Consider the following 20,726-nt stretch of genomic DNA (forward strand, 5'->3'; position numbering starts at 1 on the left):
GTTGGGGAGAAACAGCTGTCTAATTAAAAAAAAAAAAAGGTTGGGGGAAGAAGGCAAAATTGGTGAAGAAGGAGGAGGAAGAAGAGGGGCAGAAAGATAGGGAGGGGGAGAGGAAGATGAGGAAGAGGAAAAGGAGGAAGAGAGTGAGGAGGAGGAGGGAGGAAAAAGTGGAGAAGAAGGAGAGGGAGGAGGGGAAGGACAGGGGAAGGAGGAGGGCAGGAACTGACTTCATACGCAGTTTCTGCTGAGGATTCAGTTGGCTTCATGGAGAGCTTTGAGCTCAGATGGCTTTTCAGTAATACTCCAGTTGAGGCAAAGGTCCTGAGAATTTTGGATTCCTAGATCAGCTCATCATTGGCCACAGCTTGTCTCCTAAGAGAGGTGTAACCTTAAGAAGGCAATTCCTTCAGCAAGGGAAAAGCAACAAATAACACACAAGGGGATTCCCATAAGGATAACAGCTGATCTCTCAATAGAAACTCTTCAGGCCAGGAGGGAATGGCAAGACATACTTAAAGTGATGAAAGAAAATAACCTACAGCCCAGATTACTGTACCCAGCAAGGATCTCACTCAAATACGAAGGAGAAATCAAAAGCTTTACAGACAAGCAAAAGCTGAGAGAATTCAGCAACACCAAACCAGCTCTCCAACAAATTCTAAAGGATATTCTCTAGACAGGAAACACAAAAAGGGAGTATAAACCCAAACCCAAAATAATAAAGTAAATGGCAATGGGATCATACTTATCAATAATTACCTTAAACGTAAATGGATTGAATGCCCCAACCAAAAGGCAAAGACTGGCCGAATGGATACAAAAACAAGACCCCTCTATATGCTGCTTACAAGAGACCCACCTCAAAACAAGGGACACACAGACTGAAAGTGAAGGGTTGGAAAAAGATATTCCATGCAAATGGAGACCAAAAGAAAGCAGGAGTGGCAATACTCATATCTGAACAAATAGACTTTAAAACAAAGGCTGTGAAAAGAGACAAAGAAGGCCACTACATAATGATCAAAGGATCAATCCAAGAAGAAGATATAACAATTATAAATATATATGCACCCAATATAGGAGCACAGCAATATGTAGGACAAATGCTAACAAGTATGAAAGGGGAAATTAACAACAACACAATAATAGTGGGAGACTTTAATACCCCACTCACACCTATGGACAGATCAACTAAACAGAAAATTAACAAAGAAACGCAAACTTTAAATGATACATTAGACCAGTTAGACCTAATTGATATCTATAGGACGTTTCACCCCAAAACAATGAATTTCACCTTTTTCTCAAGTGCTCACGGAACCTTCTCCAGGATAGATCACATCCTGGGCCATAAATATAACCTTGATAAATTCAAAAAAATTGAAATCATTCCAAGCATCTTCTCTGAGCATAATGCATTAAGATTAGATCTCAATTACAGGAGAAAAACTATTAAAAATTCCAACATATGGAGGCTGAACAACACGCTTCTGAATAACCAACAAATCACAGAAGAAATCAAAAAAGAAATCAAAATATGCATAGAAACTAATGAAAATGAAAACACAACAACCCAAAACCTGTGGGACACTATAAAAGCAGTGCTAAGAGGAAAGTTCATAGCATTACAGGCATACCTCAAGAAACAAGAAAAAAGTCAAATAAATAACCTAACTCTACACCTAAAGCAACTAGAAAAGGAAGAATTGGAGAACCCCAGAGTTAGCAGAAGGAAAGAAATCTTAAAAATTAGGGCAGAAATAAATGCAAAAGAAACAAAAGAGACCATAGCAAAAATCAACAAAGCCAAAAGCTGGTTCTTTGAAAGGATAAATAAAATTGACAGACCATTAGCCAGACTCATCAAGAAGCAAAGAGAGAAAAATCAAATCAATAAAATTAGAAATGCAAATGGAGAGATCACAACAGACAACACAGAAATACAAAGGATCATAAGAGACTACTATCAGCAATTATATGCCAATAAAATGGACAACCTGGAAGAAATGGACAAATTCTTAGAAAAGTACAATTTTCCAAAACTGAGCCAGGAAGAAATAGAAAATCTTAACAGACCCATCACAAGCACAGAAATTGAAACTGTAATCAGAAATCTTCCAGCAAACAAAAGCCCAGGTCCAGACGGCTTCACAGCTGAATTCTACCAAAAATTTAGAGAAGAGTTAACACTGATCCTACTCAAACTCTTCCAGAAAATTGCAAAGGAAGGTAAACTTCCAAACTCATTCTATGAGGCCACCATCACCCTAATACCAAAACCTGACAAAGATACTACAAAAAAAGAAAACTACAGGCCAATATCACTGATGAACATAGATGCAAAAATCTTCAACAAAATTCTAGCAATCAGAATCCAACAACACATTAAAAAGATCATATACCATGACCAAGTGGGCTTTATCCCAGGGATGCAAGGATTCTTCAATATCTGCAAATTAATCAATATAATTTACCACATTAACAAATTGAAAAATAAAAGCCATATGATTATCTCAATAGATGCAGAGAAAGCCTTTGACAAAATTCAACATCCATTTATGATAAAAACTCTCCAGAAAGCAGGAATAGAAGGAACCTACCTCAACATAATAAAAGCTATATATGACAAACCCACAGCAAACATAATCCTCAATGGTGAAAAATTGAAAGCATTTCCCCTAAAGTCAGGAACAAGACAAGGGTGCCCACTTTCACCACTACTATTCAACATAGTTCTGGAAGTTTTAGCCACAGCAATCAGAGCAGAAAAAGAAATAAAAGGAATCCAGATTGGAAAAGAAGTAAAACTCTCACTGTTTGCAGATGACATGATCCTCTACATAGAAAACCCTAAAGACTCTACCAGAAAATTACTAGAGCTAATTAACGAATATAGTAAATTTGCAGAATATAAAATCAACACACAGAAATCCCTTGTATTCCTATACACTAATAATGAGAAAGTAGAAAAAGAAATTAAGGAAACAATTCCATTCACCATTGCAACAAAAAGAATAAAATACTTAGGAATATATCTACCTAAAGAAACTAAAGACCTATATATAGAAAACTATAAAACACTGATGAAAGAAATCAAAGAGGACACTAATAGATGGAGAAATATACCATGTTCATGGATCGGAAGAATCAATATAGTGAAAATGAGTATACTACCCAAAGCAATTTACAAATTCAATGCAATCCCTATCAAGCTACCAGCGATATTTTTCACAGGACTAGAACAAATAATTTCACAATTTGTATGGAAATACAAAAAACCTCGAATAGCCAAAGCAATCTTGAGAAAGAAGAATAGAATTGGAGGAATCAACTTGCCTGACTTCAGGCTCTACTACAAAGCCACAGTCATCAAGACAGTATGGTATTGGCACAAAGACAGAAATATAGATCAATGGAACAAAATAGAAAGCCCAGCGATAAATCCACACACACATGGACACCTTATCTTTGACAAAGGAGGCAAGAATATACAATGGAGTAAAGACAATCTCTTTAACAAGTGGTGCTGGGAAAACTGGTCAACCACTTGTAAAAGAATGAAACTAGATCATTTTCTAACACCGCACACAAAGATAAACTCAAAATGGATTAAAGATCTAAATGTAAGACCAGAAACTATGAAACTCCTAGAGGAGAACATAGGCAAAACACTCTCCGACATAAACCACAGCAGGATCCTCTATGATCCACCTCCCAGAATTCTGGAAATAAAAGCAAAAATAAACAAATGGGATCTAATTAAAATTAAAAGCTTCTGCACAACAAAGGAAAATATAAGCAAAGTGAAAAGACAGCCTTCCGAATGGGAGAAAATAATAGCACATGAAGCAACTGACAAACAACTAATCTCAAAAATATACAAGCAACTCCTGCAGCTCAATTCCAGAAAAATAAACGACCCAATCAAAAAATGGGCCAAAGACTAAATAGACATTTCTCCAAAGAAGACATACGGATGGCTAACAAACACATGAAAAGATGCTCAACATCACTCATTATTAGAGAAATGCAAATCAAAACCACAATGAGGTACCACTTCACACCAGTCAGAATGTCTGCGATCCAAAAATCTGCAAGCAATAAATGCTGGAGAGGGTGTGGAGAGAAGGGAACCCTCCTACACTGTTGGTGGGAATGCAAACTAGTACAGCCACTATGGAGAACGGTGTGGAGATTCCTTAAAAAATTGCAAATAGAACTGCCTTATGACCCAGCAATCCCACTGCTGGACATACACACGGAGGAAACCAGAATTGAAAGAGACACATGTTCCCCAATGTTCATCGCAGCACTGTTTATAATAGCCAGGACATGGAAACAACCTAGATGTCCATCAGCAGATGAATGGATAAGAAAGCAGTGGTACATATACACAATGGAGTATTACTCAGCCATTAAAAAGAATACATTTGAATCAGTTCTAATGAGATGGATGAAACTGGAGCCGATTATACAGAGTGAAGTAAGCCAGAAAGAAAAACACCAATACAGTATACTAACACATATATATGGAATTTAGAAAGATGGCAATGATGACCCTGTATGCAGGACAGCAAAAAAGACACAGATGTGTATAGCAGACTTTTGGACTCAGAGGGAGAGGGAGAGGGTGAGATGATTTGGGAGAATGGCATTGAAACATGTATAATATGTAAGAATCGAATCGCCAGTCTATGTCCGATGCAGGATACGGCATGCTTGGGGCTGCTACGCGGGGATGACCCAGAGAGATGTTGTGGGGAGGGGGGTGGGAGGGGGGTTCATGTTTGGGAGCGCATGTACTCCCGTGGTGGATTCATGTCAATGTATGGCAAAACCAATACAGAATTATAAAGTAAAATAATAAATAAATAAATAAATAAATAAATAAATAAGAAGGCAATTCCTTGTGCCCAGAGGCAACTCCCAGTGAGGGACGCATCTATGAAGTGACTGTAACCAATGTTTTCAGCAGTTGGGGACTCCATGAATCAGACCTGGTGAGGGGATCTGAGGAGAACACCCAAGAGTCAGCTACAGGTACCCTGTGATCATTCTTCCTGCTAAGCAACCAGGAAAGAACTGGATTTAGGCAGAGTGGGGGAGCAAAGATAATATATTGGTAGTGGTCACATCAATTTCACACCTGCCTAGGAATATAAAAACATTATTCTGTTTGATCTTGAACAAGTTTTTCAGCCTTTTTGTGCCTGAAATTTTTTTCAACTATAGAATGAAATGACTAATTAGTAAAGATCTGAAAGAGTGCCTAGCATATTGAAAAAAAAAAAATTCCTTACTGTTGTTCTTTTTTTTTTTGTTCTTGGTTTTGCTTTTATCATTGCTACTTTTCAACAATCCAAACTCATTTTCGAGCTACATTTTTCTTCCCATAACCCTCAAATCTGGCTCCTCAGTGCTTTTGTCCTTAAACAAAACTTCCACTTCTAATTTGTAGATTTCTTCTTTCTTATTCCTGAAAGATGCCATGCAGTGTTCTTATGCCATTTCTCTTCCTAGACTCTGCCTTCACTGGCCTGCTGTGAAGCTGCCTAAATCCATCCCATCCTTTGAAGGAGTGGAAGGAGCATGCACACTTATTCAAGATCCTCCACTTGCTTAAGTTGTGTGACCTTGGGTAAGCCACTGATCATGCCTGAGGATCAATATTCTCATATTTAAATTGAGGATTATAGCCACTGCTCCATTAGCTTGTTATAGGATTAAATGTGATGACTCAGTTAAACTCCCAGTATGATGTCAGGCACACTTTAGTTGCTCAATAAACAATAGCTATTGAACCCAGTGCTGCTGTGCTTAGTCTTTCTGTCATGGCTGACTCTTTGTGACCTTACCTCCAGGGGATCTTCCCAACCCAGGGATCAAACCCAGGTCTCCCACACTGCAGCCAGATTCTTTACCATCTGAGCCACCAGGGAAGCCATTGAACCCAGTAGCGATCCTAATATTATCTAACTGTAGAGTCATTCCATGTAGAGTTTTTCACAGCTCATGATGTGCAGGTGCCTGTAGGGGATGCATAGATGCAGGAACTACTATAAGGAAGAGAGCACCCTGAAAGTTTCCCCATCCTTGCTTGTGCACATCTCCCCTGTCTCAACTTCTCCTTCCTTACAACACCCACAGCCTGGATCCATTCTGCATCTGAATATTAATTTTCTTGGAGTTGCACTTTACATTTTCCTGTATGCTGGTTATAGCTCTCCAAATAAAGATGCTTGTTAGCAGCTTGAGGGGAGAAACTGCTGTATTCTTCTTTATCCCCCACACAACCCCTAACACAGAAGTGGGCAGTGCCTTATGCTAAGTGTTTGTTCAATAAATTATGATAATGATGACAATGAATGAGTATGATTCTTAATAATGGCTTCCCAGGAGGCTCAGTGGTAAAGAATTGCCTGCCAATGGAGAAGGCAATGGGACCCCACTCCAGTACTCTTGTCTGGAAAATCCCATGGATGGAGAAGCCTGGTAGGCTCCAGTGTATGGGGTCGCTAAGAATCGGGCATGACTGAGTGACTTGACTTTCACTTTTCACTTTCATGCATTGGAGAAGGAAATGGCAACCCACTCCAGTGTTCTTGCCTGGAGAATCCCAGGGACAGAGGAGCCTGGTAGGCTGCCGTCTATGGGGTCGCACAGAGTCGGACACAACTGAAGCGACTTAGCAGCAGCAGCGGAAGAAATGGGTTTGATCCCTGCATTGGGAAGATCCCCTGGAGAAGGAAATGGCAACGCCTCTACTATTCTTATCTGGAGAATCCCACGGACAGAGGAGCCTAGAGGGCTACAGTCCATGGGATTGCAAAAGAGTTAAACACGACATAGCAATGGAACAACAATGGTTCTTAACAACATAAAGAAGCTTCCACTTTGCAGGTGGAGAGCTTTTAGAGTCATAACATCAGTTTTGTATACTGTGATATAAAAACGCGCCCGACATGTGTAAGTAGTATTTGGTAAAATTTCTGTTTCAGTTTTGAGTATGTGTTATGGTCTGACTTGTGGTATAAAAATAGATTTCTTACTGAGAATTATGGCTTTAAAAAAAAGTTAGAAAAACACTGGCAGAATGTGTATCACAGGACTTCCCTGGTGGTCCAGTGGTTAAGAATCTGCCTGCCAATGCAGAGGACACAGGTTCGATCCCTGGTCCAGGAAGATCTTACATGATTTGGGGCAACTAAGTCCATGTGCTACAGCTACTGAGCCCTCAAGTTACAACTACTGAAGCCCGCAAACCCAGAGTCTGTGCTCTGTGACAAGAGAAGCCACTGCAACGAGAACCCCAAGCACTGCAACCAGGGAGAGTAGACTCCACTCGGTGCAACTAGAGAAGCCCGAGCGAGGCAACAAAGACCCAGCACAGCCAAAAATAAATAAATAAATAAATTAGTATTCATGCATGTTACAGGGTACCTGGTATTGATGCTGACAACCTCATGGACAGAACCAAAGAGGGAAGTGGGCACCAGAACCTCTGAGCAGATGAGGCGGAGACTGGGTTCAGAAAGGTTCTGCAAAGGTTGGTGGGGATTAGAGAAGACAGTAGTCAAGGGAGAGGAAAGTTCCAGGGCCCTAACACAGTCACTCAAACTCCTTATTGTCTGCGCAACAAATTGGGACCATGGGCGCACCTGAAAACCTCAAGTGCCTTTCCCTTTGAGAGACAGAAAGCATTTGTGCATGCATGCCTGTGTGCCAAGTGCCTTTAGTCGTGTCTGACTCTTTGCGACCCTATGGACTGCAGCCCACCAGGCTCCTCTGTCCATGGGATTCTCCAGGCAAGAATACTGGAGTGGGTGGTCATTTCCTTCTCCAGTGGATCTTCTGGGCCCAGGGATCAAACCCACATCTCTTTTGTTTCCTAAGTTGGCAGGCCAGTTCTTTACCACAAGCATCACAAAGTATTTAATACCCTGCAATTGCTCCAGATTTTCCTCTGTGCTCCCTTGTTTTCTCTAGAGCTTAAAGATTATAATAGAAACACGATTGCCTCTATTCTCTCCCCACTTATTACCCTGAAAAAGTAGCCCAGGATCATTAACCTGTGGAGATTCGGTGATAATATCTTGATGTAAAATTTGTACACACAGCTTGACAGTTATTGAGGGGACCAGAGGATAACCTCCTAATTGAAATTATTCTGAGAATTCTAGGACAGATGTTCTCCCCATCTATAGGAGCTTGGAGATTCAACTCAAAATGTCCTTGGCCCAGGTGTCCTCAAGAGTAGGAAGAATTTGCTCATGGGAACATGCAACCTTGCACCTTCCTGAGTCTGCAGTGATGGAGCTCAAGTTATCTGCTTTATTCTGCACAAATTTTTCCCACCTTGCTTCCAGGAGTCCCTGCCTAATGCCTGGCTGTCTCCTATTTGTACTCTGAAAAGTGCTTTAATTGAGAAGGTAAAATACAATATCAAATGCCTTTTTTTGTGCCTTGTGAAAGGCCTCTAAAGCTTAGTTTAACTCAAAGAGCTTAAATCAATAGAACTGGCCCATTTTCTAATCACAGAGAATTTAATAATGATCAGGAAAAGCCATTGTCAGTCTGATGTGTCGGACTGTTAGGACTTTTACTCTTGGAAAACTGCTTCCTGTCAAACTTACATACCATTATCATATTAAATGCCACTCAGAAGGGTATTAAAATTCTTCTTTAGAGAGAAAGCTTTACAGGGGTACTATCAAAATTACTCTATATGCTGATGAGCTGGTTGCTGGGGTAGTGAGTTGAGACAAGCCTGGACATGGAAAGAATGGAATTGTTCTCTTACCATAATACACCAAAGTTCACAGGAAGGGGCTTGGTGTTTGTGTCTTTAATTCTGGAAGACCTTTGAGATACTTTAGCCCAGAGGCTGAAGTTTACTCTTATCTGGTGAGGCCTGGGAAACCCCTTGGGGATGCATGATGAGAGGAGCAGCTCCTAGCATGTCAACCAGGACACTCCAGAAGCCCTAGAGAAGCCTGGGATCCTGTGGCTCCAGAAACTTAACCCCGTTCATTATCAAAGAGATTCGTGATGACCTTAGGTCCCAGCCACACGCATTTTGGAAGTGCTGCTGAGGTTTCCAGCCCTGACTTCCAGACAACAGTAGAGCCTTTCATATATTGTTTTTAGGGATTAAATTTTCAGACAGAACCATTTAACTGGGGGCAGATGGGTGGCCTTTAATGAAACCCTAAAGGAAATGGGAAGGAGTGTGGATAACAGGGGATAAACGTAAATGAGGAGGAAGTAATTGAAAAGCTGGAAGAGGATGAGGGCAGCAGAGCACAGCATGGCCACCTGCCTCTCTGCGCATGTGCTTTTTTTCTGCAGCTAGGGCTTCCCTGGTGACTCAGATGGTGAAGAATCTGCCTACAGTGCAGGAGACCTGGGTTCGATCCCTGGGTTGGGAAGATCTCCTGGAGAAGGAAATGGCAACCCACTCCAGTATTCTTGCCTAGAGAATCCCATAGACAGAGGTGCCTGGCAGGCTACAGCCCGTGGGGTCACAAAGAGTCAGATATGACTGAGCCACTATCACTTTCGCTTCACTTTCAAACATCTGTAGAGAGAAGGAGAAATTAGTGTGTCTGGGCTCATCAGAGCTTGTACCTCCTGCTGTGTCCTCACATCAGAGCCCATCTCCCCATACCTAGCCAGCTCCCAAGGCTGCTGCCTCCAGGAGTCCAGGGTCTTTTCCAAGCCATTGCCACCGAGCCCAGCAAAAGCCCCCAAGAGCCACACAGCCAGCATCCTGAGTCACCAACTCTGAAGACTGCTTGCCCACTCAATGCAAACGGAGATCCCATTGTGTCTTTGCTTGGTTTCAGAGTTAAGTTTTTGTTTGTTTTGGTTTGTTTTGTTTTTGGCCACATCCTGAGGCATGCGGGATCTTAGTTCCCTAACCAGGGATGAAACCCATGTCCCCTGCAGTGGAAGCAGAGTCTTAATTTTATAGTCACACATCATAGGTTTTTAACCATTTTGAACTCTTTCAGAAGGCATTAGCCTTCTAATAAACTTATAACACATATACAGCAGATGCCACACCACTCACTGATTTCAGATATTTGGAAACTCAGAGATGATAATTGAACCCTGCTGGTAAGTAGCAGCCTGTGGACAAGATGCTGGTCTGTACAATGTACCTGGACTTGTCACTGTAGGGGAGCAAATTTTACTACCCCCAAATGTCTCCTTGGCGTGTGATTATGTTTTAGGAAAAAAACGGGGCTTGAGAGGATGGTCATATCCCAAATCTCTTGTGAGTCCCTGGGATGGGCTGCAAAGTGAAGGTCGTTGGCTTTGAGTAGGAAAGAATTCAAGAGTGAGTTATAATAAAGTGAAATTTGGTTTATTTAGAGAGATATACACTCTGTAGGGGGCTTCCCTGATGGCTCAGTGATAAAGAATCTGTCTGCCAATTCAGGAGACATGGGTTCAATCCCTGGGTCAGGAAGATCCCCTGGAGAAGGAAATGGCAACCCCCTCCAGTATTCTTCAACCTGGAGAATCCCATGGACACAGGGGCCTGGTGGGCTATGGTCTATAGAGTCACAAAGAGTAGGACATGACTGAAGGGACTTAGCATAAGGGCCAGGTCCACTGGAAGTCAAATCTTTTGCTATCTTGAGCCTGCTAAATTCTAACTGGTTTTTGTGTTATGCTGTTCTTAATGGTTGTGTCATTCTTTTAATCATTGTGCCCTCCCTCTTCTTTTTTATCTCAATTATTTTGAGCTAAAAACTATCAAATGACCCATAAAGAAAGCTCTGACCTTCCCCTTTAGCTGCCTAAAGAATTTAGACAGAAGGAGGCCTGTTCCCCAAACAGAGGTATCTGCAAAAAATATAGGCTAGACAAGGATATATTGTACAGCACAGGGAAATATAGCTGGTATTTTGTAAAGACTTTAAATGCAGTACAATCTATAAAAGTATTGAATCAATATGTTGTACACCTGGAACTACTATAATATTTTAAATCAACTATACAACTATAGAGGAAAAAAAAAAGAATATGGGCTAGATGTGATGGGGGAGACTTGGGCAGGCCTAGATACCAGAGTCCGCTCTGTTGTTCCATTGTCTCTGCGTGGCCCAGCAAACATTTGTTTATCAAACATTTGCTTTTCCATGAGGTGGATGAACCTATGGCCTATTATACAGAGTGAAGTAAGTCAGAGAAGGAAAAACAAATATCATATATTGTTTCCTGATGAAACAATTTGCAGGGCAGCAATGGGGATGCAGACATAGAGAAGAGACCTGTGGACTCAGTTAAGGGCAGGAGAGGGTGGGGCAAACTGTGAGAGTAACAATGGCACGTATACATCACCCTGTAAAATAGATAGCCAGTGGGAATTTGCTATATGACTCAGGGAACTCAGATCTGGTGCTTTCTGACAACTTAGAGGGCTGGGATGGGGAGGGAGGTGGGAGAGAGGTTCAAGAGGAAGGGGACATTTGTATACCTATGGCTGATTCATGTCACTATATGGCAGAAACCAACACAATATTGTAAAGCAATTACCCTGCAGTTAAAAATAAAACAAAAATTGATTTTCCATTCAATGTAAATTTCCTTCCTTCCCTTCAAATTCTCAGGTTGAAATTATATAACTCAGATTGGACTTGAACCACAGTCCTCTGAGGTCACACACTTGGTCTCAGGACTTAATGAAGCTCAGGTTCTTGATGTCTCATTACAGAAAGAATTCAGTGAGAGACAAAGTGATAGGCAAGAAGTGGATTTATTTAGAGACAAACACGTTCCACAGATAAGAGTATGGACCATCTCAGAAAGTGAGAGTGGCACCAGGGTACAGGGTTGTCAGTTTTATAGGTGTGAGTAATTGTATAGGCCAATGAGTGGGAGCTTCCCTGGTTGCTCAAATGGTAAAGGGTCCACATGCAATGGAGGATAACTTGGTTGGGAAAATACCCTGAAAAAAAGAATGACAACCCTCTCCAGTATTCTTGCCTGGAGAATCTCATGGACAGAGGAGCTTGGCATGCTACAGTTCATAGGGTCGACTGAAGTGACTGAGCATGCATGCAATAAGTAGAAGGAGTATTTCAGTTATTTGGGGGACGGGGTGGGGATTTTCAGGAATTGAACCACCTACTTTGTGACCTTTATGGGCAACCTTGGAACTGTCATGGTGACTGTGGGTGTGTCACATAATTTGCTCATGTGTTATAATGAACATATACCGACTCTCAAGGTGTAGTGGAAGTCTCATTCACCATCTTGGACCTATATGGTTCTAATCAGTTTATGTCACGTCTTTGGGCTATGTCATTCTTTTAAAGACTGAGCCCTTTCCCCTTCACTCCTGTTTCAAGAACACTACCTTCAATACCTGATGCAAAGAACTGACTCATTTGAAAAGACCCTGATGCTGGGAAAGATTGAAGGCAGGAGGAGAAGGGGATGACAGAGGATGAGATGGTTGGAAGGCATCACCAACTCAGTGGACATGAGTTTGAGTAAACTCCGGGAGTTGGTGATGGACAGGGAGGTCTGGTGTGCTGCAGTCCATGAGGTTGCAAAGAATCGGACACAACTGAGAGACTGAAATGAACTGAACTGAATTGAACCCCCAACACACCCCTTTGTCTTTTGCTGAGGGTGATCTTTAAGGTGATTTTGGCCATTCTGGTGAGTTGCTGAATTTCCTGGCTTTCTCCTATGTATACATGTTTTGAAACTTTTTTAAGATTTTTTTTCTGTTATCAGTTTCATGTCAATTTAATTCTTAGGCCTACCAGAAGAACTTAGAAGAGCAGAAGAAAATTTCTTTCTCACTGATGTCTCCATGTGACAAGTGAAGACTCTGGTTCAACATTTGTCTCCTACAAACTGAGTGACCAAAAGAATTGTCATAACCCCTCTGATCCTCCCTCTCTTCTGTAAAATGAGGATAATAGTGTCTAATTTAAGGCCCAAATGTACATAATATTAAACACTCAGTTGAACTACTGCTAGTATGCTTCCAGAAACACTACAAGAAAAAATAGATCTGGAAAGACAATTGGGAACACAAAGGAACAAGGAAATATGATCCAAGTTTGAATGCTGGACTCTGTTGAAGCTTGGGGTTATCAGGTCTATTTTCCTAAGGGCTGGTCTTGAGCACAACAATATTTGGGTAGAAAGGCCAGTGATTGAGTTACAACACTTATTACACAGACAGAAAGGACCAACCTTAACAAAACCTCAGTTCAGTTCAGTTTAGTTCAGTCACTCAGTCGTGTCTGACTCTTTGCGACCCCATGAATCGCAGCACGCCAGGCCTCCCTGTCCATCACCAACTCCCTGAGTTCACTCAAACTCACATCCATAGAGTCAGTCATGCCATCCAGCCATCTCATCCTCTGTCATCCCCTTCTCCTCCTGCCCCCAATCACTCCCAGCATCAAAGTCTTTTCCAATGAGTCAACTCTTCGCATGAGGTGGCCAAAGTACTGGAGTTTCAGCTTTAACGTGATTTCTTCCAAAGAAATCCCAGGGCTGATCTCCTTCAGAATGGACTGGTTGGATCTCCTTGCAGTCCAAGGGACTCTCAAGAGTCTTCTCCAACACCACAGTTCAAAAGCATCAATTCTTTGGTGCTCAGCCTTCTTCACAGTCCAACTCTCACATCCATACATGACCACAGCAAAAACCATAGCCTTGACTAGACGGACCTTTGTTGGCAAAGTAATGTCTCCGCTTTTGAATATACTATCTAGGTTGGTCATAACTTTTCTTCCAAGGAGTAAGCGTCCTTTAATTTCATGGCTGAAATCATCATCTGCAGTGATTTTGGAGCCCCCCAAAATAAAGTCTGACACTGTTTCCACTGTTTCCCCATCTATTTCCCATGAAGTGATGGGACCAGATGCCATGATCTTCGTTTTCTGAATGTTGAGCTTTGAGCCAACTTTTTCACAGCCTCTTATTCTTATCCATCAGAGACCCAACAGAATGAAAACCACAATCACAGAAAACTAATCAAGCTGATCACGTGGATCACAGGCTTGTCTAACTCAGTAAAAGTATGAGCAATTCTGTGTAGGATCACCCAAGACAGACAGGTCATGGTGGAGAGGTCTGACAGAATGTGGTCCACTGGAGAAGGGAATGGCAAACCACTTCAGTCTTCTTGCCTTGAGAACCCCATGAACAGTATGAAAAGGCAAAATGATAGGACACTGAAAGATAAACTCCCCAGGTTGGTAGGTGCCCAATATGCTACTGGAGATCAGTGGAGAAATAACTCCAGAAAGAATGAAGAGACAAACCAAAGCAAAAATAACACCCAGTTGTAGATGTGACTGGTGATGGAAGTAAAGCCGATACTGTAAAGAACATTATTGCATAAGAACTTCGAATGTCATGTCCATGAATCAAGGCAAATTGGAAGCGGTCAAACAGGAGATGGCAAGAATGAACACTGACATTTTAGGAATCAGTGAACTAAAATGGACTGGAATGGGTGAATTTAACTCAGATGACCATTTTATCTACTACTCTGGGCAAGAATCCCTTAGAAGAAATGGAGTAGCCATCATAGTCAACAAGAGTCCGAAATGCAGTACTTGGATGAAATCTCAAAAACGACAGAATGATCTTTATTTCCACAGCAAACCATTCAATATCACAGTAATCCAAGTCTATGCCCTTACCAGTTATGCTGAAGAAGCTGAAGTTGAATGGATCTATGAAGACCTACAAGACCTTCTAGAACTAACACCCAAAGAAGATATCCTTTTCATTATAGGGGACTGGATTGCAAAAGTAGGAAGTCAAGAGATAACTGGAATAACAGACAAATTTGGCCTTGGAGCACAAAATGAAGCAGGGCAAAAGCTAACAGAATTTTGCCAAGAGAATGCACTGGTCATAGCAAACACCCTCTTCCAACAATACAACAGAAGACTCTACACATGGACATCACCAGATAGTCAATACCAAAATCAGATTGATTATATTCTTTGCAGCCAAAGATGGAAGCTCTGTACAGTCAGCAAAAACAAGACCAGGAGCTGACTATGGCTCTGATTATGAATTCCTTATTGCCAAATTCAAACTTAAATTGAAGAAAGCAGGGAAAACCACTTGACCATTCAGGTATGACCTAAATCAAATTCCTTACAATTATACAGTGGAAGTGACAAATAGATTCAAGGGATTAGATCTGATAGATAAACTGCTTGATGTACTATGGACGGAGGTTCATGACATTGTACAGGAGACAGTGATCAAGACCATACCCAAGAAAAAGAAATGCAAAGAGGCAAAATGGTTGTCTGAGGAGGCTTTACAAATAGCTGAGAAAAGAAGAGAAGCTAAAGGCAAAGGAGAAAAGGAAAGATATACCCATTTGAATGCAGTGTTTCAAAGAATAGCAAAGAGAGATAAGAAAGCCTTCCTCAGTGATCAGTGAAAAGAAATAGAGCAAAACAATAGAATGGGAAAGACTAGCGATCTTGTCAAGAAAATTAGAGATAGCAAGGGAACATTTCATGCAAAGATGGGCTCATTAAAGGACAAAAGTGGTATGGACCTAACAGAAGCAGAAGATATTAAGAAGAGGTGGCAAGAATACACAGAAGAACTGTACAAAAAAGATCTTCATGACCAAGATAACCATGATGGTGTGATCACTCACCTAGAGCCAGACATCCTGGAATGCAAAATCAAGTGGGCCTTAGGAAACATCACTACAAACAAAGCTAGTGAAGGTGATGGAATTCCAGTTGAGCTATTTCAAATCCTGAACGATGATGCTGTGAAAGTGCTGTACTCAATATGCCAGCAAATCTGGAAAACTCAGCAGTGGCCATAGGACTGGAAAAGGTCTGTTTTCATTCCAATCCCAAGGAAAGGCAATGCCAAAGAATGCTCAAACTACCTCACAATTGCACTCATCTCACACACTAGCAAAGTAATGCTCAAAATTCTCCAAGCCAGGCTTCAACAGTATGTGAAACATGAACTTCCACATGTTCAAGCTGGATTTAGAAAAGGCAGACGAACCAGAGATCAAATTGCCAAGATCTTCTGGATCATCCAAAAAGCACGCAAATCCCAGAAAAATATCTATTTCTGCTTTATTGACTATGCTGAAACATTTGACTGTGTAGATCACAACAAACTATGGAAAATCCTTAAAGAGATGGGAACACCAAACCATCTGATCTGCCTCCTGAGTATTCAGGTCAAGAAGCAACAGATAGAACTGGACATGGAACAACAGACCGTTTCCAAATTGGGAAAGGAGTACATCAAGGCTGTATATTGTCACCCTTCTTATTTAACTTATATGCAGAGTACATCATGAGAAATGCTGGACTGGAAGAAACACAAGCTGGAATCAAGATTGCTGGAAGAAATATTAATAACCTCAGATATGCAGATATGGTGAAAAGCACCCTTATGGTGAAAAGCAAAGAAGAGCTAAAGAGTCTCTTAATGAAAGTGAAAGAGGACAGTGAAAAAGTTGGCTTAAAACTCAACATCCAGAAAACGAAGATCATGGCATCTGGTTCCATCACTTCATGGCAAATAAATGCGGAAACAGTGAAAGACTTTATTGTTTTGGGCTCCAAAGTCACTGCAGATGGTTATGGCAGCTATGAAATTAAAAGATAGTTGCTCCTTGAAAGAAAAGTTGTGACCAACCTAGACAGCATATTAGAAAGCAGAGATATTACTTTGCCAGCAAAGGTCCGTCTAGCCAAAGCTATGGTTTTTCCAATGGTCATGGATGGATGTGAGAGTTGGACTATAAAGAAAGCTGAGTGCTGAAGAATAGATGCTTTTGAACTGTGGTGTTGGAAATGACTCTTGAGGGTCCCTTGGACTGCAAGGAGATCCAACCAGTCCATCGCAAAGGAAATCAGTCCTGAATATTCATTGGAAGGACTGTTGCTGAAGTTGAAACTCCAATACTTTGGCCACCTGAAGTGAAGAATGGACTCATTTGAAAAAGACCCTGATGCTGGGAGTGATTGAAGGCGGGAGGAGAAGGGTATGACAGAGGATGAGATGGTTGGATGGCATTACCAATTCAATGGACATGAGTCTGAGTAAACTCTGGGAGTTGGTGATGGACAGGGAGGCCTGCTGTTCTGCAGTCCATGGCGTCACAAACAGTCGGACACAGCTGAGCGACTGAAATGAACTGAACTGAACTGAATGAGTAAGTGATTTCCCTGGTGACTCAGTCAGTAAAGAATCTGCCTGAAATTCAGGAGACCTGGGTTTGATCCCTGGGTATGAAAGATTCCCTAGAGGAGGGTACGGCAACCACCCCAGTATTCTTGCCTGGAAAATCTCCATGGACAGAGGAGCCTGGTGGTCTATAGCCCATGTGATCACAAAGAGTCAATGACTGAGCTACTTAGCACAGCACAGTACAATGAGTAAGAGGATTATTCCAACTATTTTGGGGAAGGGACAGAGATCTCCAGGAATTGGGCCACCACCTACTTTTTGGTTGTTGATTGTTGGCCCTGGAACTGTTATGGTGCTGGTGAGTGTGTCACTTAGCTTATGCTACTGTATTACAATGAACACATAATGAAGCTCAACATCCAATGAAAGTTGAACATTCCACCATCCTGGACCTTGGATTGGTTGGTTCTAATCAATTTTGGTCATATCTGATTGCTCTACCATTCTTTTAAAGCCTGGGCCCTGACCCCTTCCCTCCTGTTTCAAAAGCAAAAATTTGTATGCTACCATGCAAACTTTCTCAATTAACAGTATTAATGAGAGGAAGCAGAGGTACCTTTGATTCAAAAGTAACAAAATGTATACTGGCCACCTCTTCCACCAAATAAAAGCTCGAGAGGGATTTTATTGGTCCCCTTCCTTGCTGTGTCACATGGTAGGCACAGAGTGAACATTCTTTGAGTGGACAAATCCTGAATTAATTCATGAAATAGATTAGGTAGGGCTAATCAGAATTCAGTTATTTGATATTGAATATGCTGACTAACATTGCAGTTTTAAGATCTTAAAGACATGTGCATATTTAGTCAGTTCTTGACTATTCCTTCTGTAGCCTGTACATGCTTCTAGATCATCACCTAGAATCTCTCTTTACTGCTGATTTGTTGCTAGTTTTCTGCCCAATTGGTTTGCAATCTATAACCATGTCTAAGCAGAAACCAGTTCAAGCCAGACAATAATGTGAGTCTTCGCTCTAGAATGAGCTTATATCTTGAGAAAGTTAGACTGATTGAGTAAATGGGGTTTTGGTTGGTTTATATCAGGCCATCTATCTGTTTGCCCTGGTCTTCACAGTCCTGTAAAATTGAAGAGTGAGAGCCAACCCCGACTTCCTCAGAATCTTCCATGAATTGAGAGCACTGGCAATCTGTCTGGGGCTACAGTAATTGAAATTAATTGGATTTTAGAGATAATAACATTTATGCTAATGTGGGTATTGAGAAGAGACAATAGCCCTGGAGATAAGTACCTTAGAGAGGTGGGGTGGGAGACTTTGCTGTCCCAGCTGGAGAGATTAGGAATCCTGGTTGGGCGGGTGGGTTGCTGCTGTGGTGGGGGAGGTACATGAAGTTATAAAGAAGTTGGGAGACTTCAGAGAAGCAGGAGAGGAGTAAAGTGGGGGCAGGGGTGGGTACGGGGAGAAAATATCTTTTTTGGTTAAGGATAACAGTCATAGAAATGAGCCAAATGGCGCTATTTCATGGTTTCTATGTATCAAATACTATGTGTTTATGCCATTTTATCCTCACAATAAACTCCTTAGGTGGTACTATGTTGTTTTCTTTATTTTAAAGAAGAGGCTTGGAAGGGTTAAATAACATCCCAGATTGCTTGGCCAATGCATGTGCAAAGTACGTACTTGTAATCTTTTCTCCACACCAACTTTTGTTTGTCCAAAGTAGGAAACAAAGAGCAAAGAGGACCAGGAGATGTGAAGTTCTGCTACATCTCTGAAGAGAGTGATTTTGACAAGGGACCTGAAGGAAAGACCTAGGACCTGAGAGAAAAATTTCAAATAGTAAGCCCTTTATAGGACTTCCCTGGTGGCTTAGTGGTAAAAAATCCACCTGCAATGCAAGAGATCCAGAAGACGCCAGTTTGATCCCTGGATTGGGAAGATCCCCTGGAGGAGGGCATGGTAACCCACTTCAGTATTCTTGCCTGGAGAATACCATGGACAAAGGAGCCTGGTGGGCTACAGGGTTGCAAAGAGCTGGACACTAATGAAGTGACTGAGCATGCACACACCAGCCTTTTACAAGGAAAGACATTGGCTTATAGGTTTTCCCCTACCTTTGCATCATTAGCAATCTTCCCATGGGGCTCTGCATGAGTCCTGTCAAGTGAGGGGTTCATGAACAGAAGGTGAACTGCAAAGCTGTGTGATCAGTTGAACATGTTAATGAACCAAACATTACTGTGAGTGAGCATGAGAACCATCACCCCATCCTGGCCACTATCCCAAGGGAAATTGACCTTTGCAAACTTAACCTCCAATACCTTGGCCACATGATGTGAAGAGATGACTCACTGGAAAAGACCTGATACTGGAAAAGATTGAAGGCAAAAGGAGAAGGGGGTGGCAGAGGATGAGATGATTGGATAGCCTCACTGACTCAATGGACATGAGTGAGCAAACTCTGGGAGAGAGTGAAGAATAAGAAAGCTGGGCATGCTGCAGTCCATGGGGTCACAAAGAGTTGGACACAACTTAGTGACTGACCAACAACAACAAACCTTATCTACCCTGGGGTTTTCACGCTGAGAAAATGCCTGCAAACTTTTATTAACTGTATTAAGCTGGAAGTGGCATAGCGAGGAAATGGAGAGAGACTGGCTGGAGAGAATCAGATTTTGGAAGAGAAATCCCAGATCACATGAATGGTGGCCGTGAGAGGGAGGACAATCTCACTGTGAGTGTTCTGCCTAGAGTATGAGTAGCTATTCTGTCAAGGATTCTTAAGGTTAAGTAGTAGATGAATCTTGGAGAGAATCTGGGCCTTCTGAGACATACTGGCACTGTTTTGTGTGTGGCAGTGTGATGTGCCATGGAGAAATTTTGGAGATAGAGCTGGATTCAGTTACAAGCTGAACCATCCATTTGCTGATGACCTTAAGTACTTCACCTTGCATGCATGATAAGTTGCTTCAGTCATGTCTGACTCTTGTGTGACCCTATGGACTGTAGCCCTCCAGACTTCTCTGTTCATGGGATTCTCCAGGCAAGAATACAGGAGTGGGTTGTCATGCCCTTCTCCAGGGGAACTTCCCAACCCAGGGATCAAACCCACATCTCTTACAGGCAGGTTTTTTTTTTTTTTTTTTTTTTTTACCACTAGCACCACCTGGGAAGCATTCAGTATGTCACCTTGCCGCTCTAGGACGCTTAAGAGCCAAGTAGAGTACTAACACCCAGCTCCCAAAGTTTTCTTGGTGTTTCCAATGAGTGATTCGAACCCTTGGCCCATCACACACTATGAACAGTGTGGATTTTGTGGATGTGTTTATACTTCAACCACGTTGTGGGAGTGGAGAACAGAAAATTGGGGATTCCTCCTCTTTATCTTTGATTTTTAATATTCTTTTCTATATTATCAAAGAAGTCTGCTGAGATATAAACATTGGCCTTCTAACTCTATTTCACCCAGATTTAAGTCAACATTGAACTTTGTGTTTCACAAATGGAAAGTGAAGTCGCTCAGTCG

This window comes from Oryx dammah, unplaced genomic scaffold (genome assembly GCF_014754425.2).
Source record: "Oryx dammah isolate SB20612 unplaced genomic scaffold, SCBI_Odam_1.1 HiC_scaffold_1, whole genome shotgun sequence".
NCBI lineage: Eukaryota > Metazoa > Chordata > Mammalia > Artiodactyla > Bovidae > Oryx > Oryx dammah.